Consider the following 6,000-nt stretch of genomic DNA (forward strand, 5'->3'; position numbering starts at 1 on the left):
AAGAGTCATACCTTGAATCCATGAGGAAAAGGGAGAGTTAAAATGCCTTAAGTACATTTTTAAAAATTATTTGGTTAGTCTTCATCCACAAGTGGAGGGGGAACTTCTATTCACAGACCATGGGATATTTTTGTCAATTTTCCCCCTCCTACTGCAGCCCACACATTGGTTCTCAGAGTTCCAAGGGTTCTAGGATCTGTGTATCAGAGAGCACATCAGGATCCTATGGGAAGGGAAAGATCCATTACACAGTTCTTAAGAGCCAATTTAATGTTTGTCATGTTCACCTAAACGGGAAAAGTACCCTTGGCCATGACGTTGTTGTGGGGATTGCAAAAAGATGCCTTCTGCCACTGGCAAGGATTTCAGCATGCCACAACAAGTTTTTTTGTGCAGAGATGTACCGCAATCCTCCAGGAGCCTTGCTGCATATTAGCCTCTCTGTCTCCCGCAACGCACGCACACGTGCTTGCATGTGCACACACACACACACACACGTACAAAATGTCTCTCTCACTCATAATCTTAATGAGGGGCATTTTGTGAGCACAGTAAAATTAATGACCCTCAGATTATCAAACATTCCCCAGTCAAAACAGCAGTGCAATAAAAATGTGGATTTTGCCACGTCTTAATTTTCCCTAGTGGGTAATTAAAATATTAAAGTAAGTTTAAGATGTGTTAAATTATCATTTCAGTACATTAGCAAGCCTTTTTTTAATGAATCTTCAGTTTTAATATTGGAAAAGCTGTATAAATTGAGAGTGTCAACTTTATGATATCCATAGTATATAAGGAATGATACAAAACACACAGAATCATGAAAACATACTTTTAATTTTTAATGCCATATTCTCTTTGTCATTAGGGATTTGAGTCTCGTGGCACCCTAGTGACCAACAAGATTGTCAAAGTGTAATCTTTCAAGAGTCAGAGCTCCTTTCTTCAGACATGAGTAGTAATGGAGATCCCTGAGCCTTTATATCCCAGGCAAAGGTGAGTGGGGCGTTACAGGGGAGGGCAGGATGCAAAAGTACAATACAACTTGATTAGATGGGAGGGGCATAGCAAAGGATAATAATAATAATATTTGATTCATTATTGTTGTTGTTATTAAATGTCAGGATGTAAAGGTACAATGGTACAATGCAGCTTAATTAGAACAGATATTAACATTTGTAGTGAGATAAGAATCCTAAATCTACTCATTGGGGTGGGTGGTGAGAGTCCATTGTTCTGAATTTGTGAATGAGTTCATTTTAGCAATCTTGTGTTATAATCTCCCCTTGAAGTTTCTCTGTTTGAGAACAGCCACTTTTAGGTCAGCAATGGAAAGTCCTGGAAGATTAAAATGTTCTCCCACTGATTTTCAGGTGTGGTGATTTTTAGTGTCAGTTTTATGTTCTTTTTCTTTCTTTTTCTTTCTTTTTTTTTTTTGGCATAAGGACTGACCTGTTTGTCCAATGTAGAGAGTGGAAGGGCACTCCACTCTGACATTTGACATTTGAAAGCTTATATAACAATGGAAAATTAACAAGTGAATGAACCTGAGATGGTATAACTGGTGCTGTTAGGTTTGTATGTCCTGGGTATGTCCTTTGTACATCCTTATTGTATTGTATTGTATTGTATTGTATTGTATTGTATTGTATTGTATTGTATTGTAAGGAAGTTTAAATGACTGATATGGAGTCGGTTGTCGGGTTATTTGTGTAATAGTTGTTATTTTTTATTTCTTTTATGATTGTGCATATTTTTGTATATTTACATTAATACATTTTAATATTTTTTTTTAAGGGTTGGTTTCTCCAGGCTAGCCGTGTTGGAGGAACATAACCTGAGTTAAATATAATATATATATATATATATGTTAGGTTGAGTGATCATTCTGTCAGAGTAAATATGGGGACAGTGCTGGCATCTTGGTTTATTGCAGGCTCCAGTTCATTGCAAGTCATTGATGATGCATTGAACTGGTTTGAGCTGAGGGCTGTATGTGACCACCAGAGGTATTCTATTGTTGTTTTTTGGGGGGCCTATTTGTTGGGCAGGTTATTCCTTAGTATCATTCTGGCTTTATCAATCTGTTTCCTTACTACATCAGGCAGGTATTTTTATGCCAAAAGTGTCTGTTGTAGATTCTGTAGGTGAGAATCTCAGTCAGAGGGATTGGAACAGAAGTGGTGTAACATAGAAGTTGACTGTAGATGATAGATTGTTTGGTGTGTTTAGGGTGGTGTCTGGAGGCATGTAGATATGTTTGCCAGTCAGTAGGTTTCCAGTATAAGGTAATTCTTAAGCATCTGTCATATATTTGTACAATGGTGTCTAGAAAATGTACTTCCTGTATGGATTGATTCATAGTCAGATTGATGGTGGGGTGAAAGCTGTCGAAGGCCTGGTGAAATTCCTCCAGTGCTTCTTTCCCATGTGTTCAGATGATGAATATGTTATCAATAAATCTCAAGTACAAGAGGGGTGTTAGCAGGTGGGAGCTGAGAAAGTGCTGTTCCAAGTCAACCATTAAAATGCTGGCATATTGTGGTGTCGTGTAAGTGCTCATGGCTGTGCTGTTGAAGAAATAAATATTCACTGAATCTAAAGTAGTTGTGGGTGAGGACAAACTGGCAGAACTTGGTAGTGAGGTCAGCTGTGGTATTGTCAGTGATGGTGTTCCTAATGGATCATAGTCCATCTTTTGTTAGAAGAAGGGACTGGTGATGTCTCTTGCTCAGACATTTAGGACTGCCAGCGGAGAAGAAGGAAGGCAACAACCATAGAGTCAGTTAGATAGATAGGCTGCTATCAGTCTCCTTCTTGCCAGGAGAACTTCCTTCCCTTCTCTCCCCCTTCTCTCTCTCTTCTTCCTTGCATGCACCAGGAGAGGCAGCATGATGTCTCCTCCTGAGAGAGATGGCCTGCTTTCAATCTAAAGCCATCCTAGCTAGTTAGATCAGTTACCAGTTTTTTCTCTCCACTAAACTTCTTTAGATAAATAAACAGTTATTGGTTCTCTAACGTGGAGGAGAGCTTTCTGCGTGCAGTTTGTTTAGTTAACGTGCCTTAAGTAAAACCCAGTATAATTGTGGGGGATGTTGGTGTATAGAGACTCAAAATAGCATTACCTGGTAGCCAAAATAGCATTACCTGGAAGATTGTCAACAGATTGTACTTTTCTCAGGAATTCTGTGGCATCTTGCACATAACTAGGGGCATTGAAGCATAGGGTCTGAGAACAGAGTCAATTTACCCAGATACCCTAACAATGATGGACCCTATACCCAAGACAATAGGACATCCTGGTTGCTAGGCTTGTGTAGAAAGTCCCTGGTCAAGTTTCTTGTGGTGTCTCCATATAAATTTGTTCCTGTGCATACATGGGTAATTCTTTAAAATCCTGTTTAGTTCTCTTTCATATTTCTGAGTGGGGACTTAAGTTAGTTATTAGTAGAAACTAGTATTGGAGAGTTGTCTTTCAGACTCTTGGATGTAGTCACTAGAGATGGGCACGAACAGCAATATGAACAAAAAAAAGCCATGAACAGCCCAATCTGCTGTTCGCAAACAAGCTGTTCGTGAGGCCCCATTCTAAACAAACAGGTGGTCGTTGCAAGCCTCGTTCATTGCTGTTCGTCAAGCCAGACAGTCTGGCACCTGCAATCAATTCCATTGGCAACTTAGGCAGGGATTAACTGAACTCTGTCTGAACTCCTGCTGTTGCCCTGGAAACCCCAATCTAAGTCCTATTTAGCTTGATAGGCAGGTCTTCCTTTCAAGTGTGAAGATCCAAATTTGTTACAAGGGAACAAAGACCAGGGGGGAGGGGGGCTCCCAGCTCTGGCTTTGGAGAGGGAGAGACAGCTGCTGTTGGCATTTTGATAGAGTGCATTGGAGCTTGAATTTTCTTTGTGTGTGGTGGGATAGGGATCTACCCCTTCAAGTTCCAGGGCTGCTGCCAGGCTCTGGGGCCAAGCTATTATTTATTATTGGTACCTTTCCTGCTGCCTGGTCAGGTAAGGTTTCTGGGAGTGGTACGGTAGGAATCTTGACTTGGATGATGGCTGGAGGAGAGCCTGCTGGCCCCCATGAACAGCCAACCACAAACATGTTCGTGAACAGGGCCATGTTCGTGGTTGTTTGTGAGTCCCTGTTCATGGATGGCAATAAACAATGAACATCATGTTCATTTTTTTTTCTGTTCATGCCCATCTCTAGTAGTCACAACTGCTCTTCCTTTAGTTTTTTAATGTTTGTCACTTTGGGGACCCTGAATTGGGTGGAAAGCTGGTATAGAAATGTTTTAAATAAAATAAATAAATAGGTCATTTTAAAAAAACATCTGACTGTGCAGACACAAAGAGGGAATGAGCTGCATACAACTCCATTCTTTGTACCAGTCAGTTAACAGTATAATCTGACAGAGTTATACTCTTTCAATTTCATTGACTTCAAAGGACCTAGACAGGTATAACTCTGTTTAGGATTGTAATGTTAATGACTAGAATGGCCATAACACCAAGGGATATTACCTCTGCTCCAGTAAATTTCCTTATGTGTACTTAAGGGACTTAAACCAAGGCACCTGATGATCATGTTCCTTTCAAGGCTTGGAACATGCTTAATTTTAAGGATAGGCCTGAGGGAACTTTCCATTGAGGACTGAGATTTTCCATCTGCTCAGTCAGATGTTCCCTGGCTGTTCAAGTTCTCAAAAGGAACTGAAACTCTTGTTGTTTTATTAATTATAATTAACTATTTGATATTGTATTATTTTATTATAAAATTTTATATTTGCTAGCTGCTTGAGTATTCTGACTTAACAAAATGGCAAGATGTAAATAAAGCTTGAAAGCACTGATATCAGAGCCATGTTACTGACTTTTCTTCCCTTACAGACAGGGGAAAGATTTTTGATTTGAGGGAATGAGAAATAACTGCTTTTGGTGCCCTCATGCTTGTAAGTGAAAAGCTTATTCTTGGCAGGGATTCAGGCATGGATTCAGGGTCCGTTTGCAATGATTTGGTCTGTTTGACTTCCAGCTTAAGTATAAATACACCTACATGAAAGTAAGTTCCATTGATTTCAAGAGTGTTTTTAGAAAGTAAACTAGCAGATATGCACAAAGAAGTGTTCTTTAACAAAAACTCATTTCTGACTTAGTCTAAAACGAACTGCAAAAAATTAAGACAATTCTGTTGACCATGTATGATTCAAGCCAAGCACACATTTTAAAGTTAGGAGGAAAAGCCAAGGGGGAAAGCTCAGTACATTTCTCATTAGAATCTCAGTTCTAATATGAAAATAACCTTTGGTGACTGGATTTTCAGTATCAGGGCCTAGAATCTCTGTGGAATAAGAGGCATCCGTTCCAGTTCTTTGATCTATACCTCCCTGTACAATAATATCTTTCAGATTGGAAGAATTGCTGGGAGACCAATTTCTTTCAAAGACAGATGCTTTTACCACATCTGAGACAAGAGTAGTGTAATAAGAGCAAAAGTTAGAAACAATTAGATGCGCTGACAGGTTTTTTCCCCTATGGCAGCCCCCTATTTCTCCAATCCATTAAGAAGAAACATTATAGGAAATAGCAGCAGTGAATAACACCATTTGAATTTTAGAAAGAGAGCTGACATTATCAGTAATGTACTTTTTGCTTTCACCTTGTAAGGTAGTATCTGTGTACAACAAAGCAGATCAAACCACAACAAAAAAGAGAAGAAAAACGCAAAACAGAAAACAAGAACAAAATAAAATATCTGGACAAAAACATACGTTGATTAATGATTGATTGACAAGGCAGTGAGGATTCACTGAATGCTCAACAATTCTATACAAAATGGGGGCAGACTGCTTTTACAAGCATTTGTTTATGAGAAAAGTTACAATCAAGTAAAAGAAAAGGGGGGAAAAGAGGTTAATGATCTCTGTAACTGTAACTGTCTCAGTATTAAACAATTCTACTTTTTAAATATGTTGACTGAGATCATAAAGAATAT

The sequence above is a fragment of the Eublepharis macularius genome, chromosome 4 (assembly GCF_028583425.1).
Source record: "Eublepharis macularius isolate TG4126 chromosome 4, MPM_Emac_v1.0, whole genome shotgun sequence".
Classification (NCBI taxonomy): Eukaryota; Metazoa; Chordata; class Lepidosauria; order Squamata; family Eublepharidae; genus Eublepharis; species Eublepharis macularius.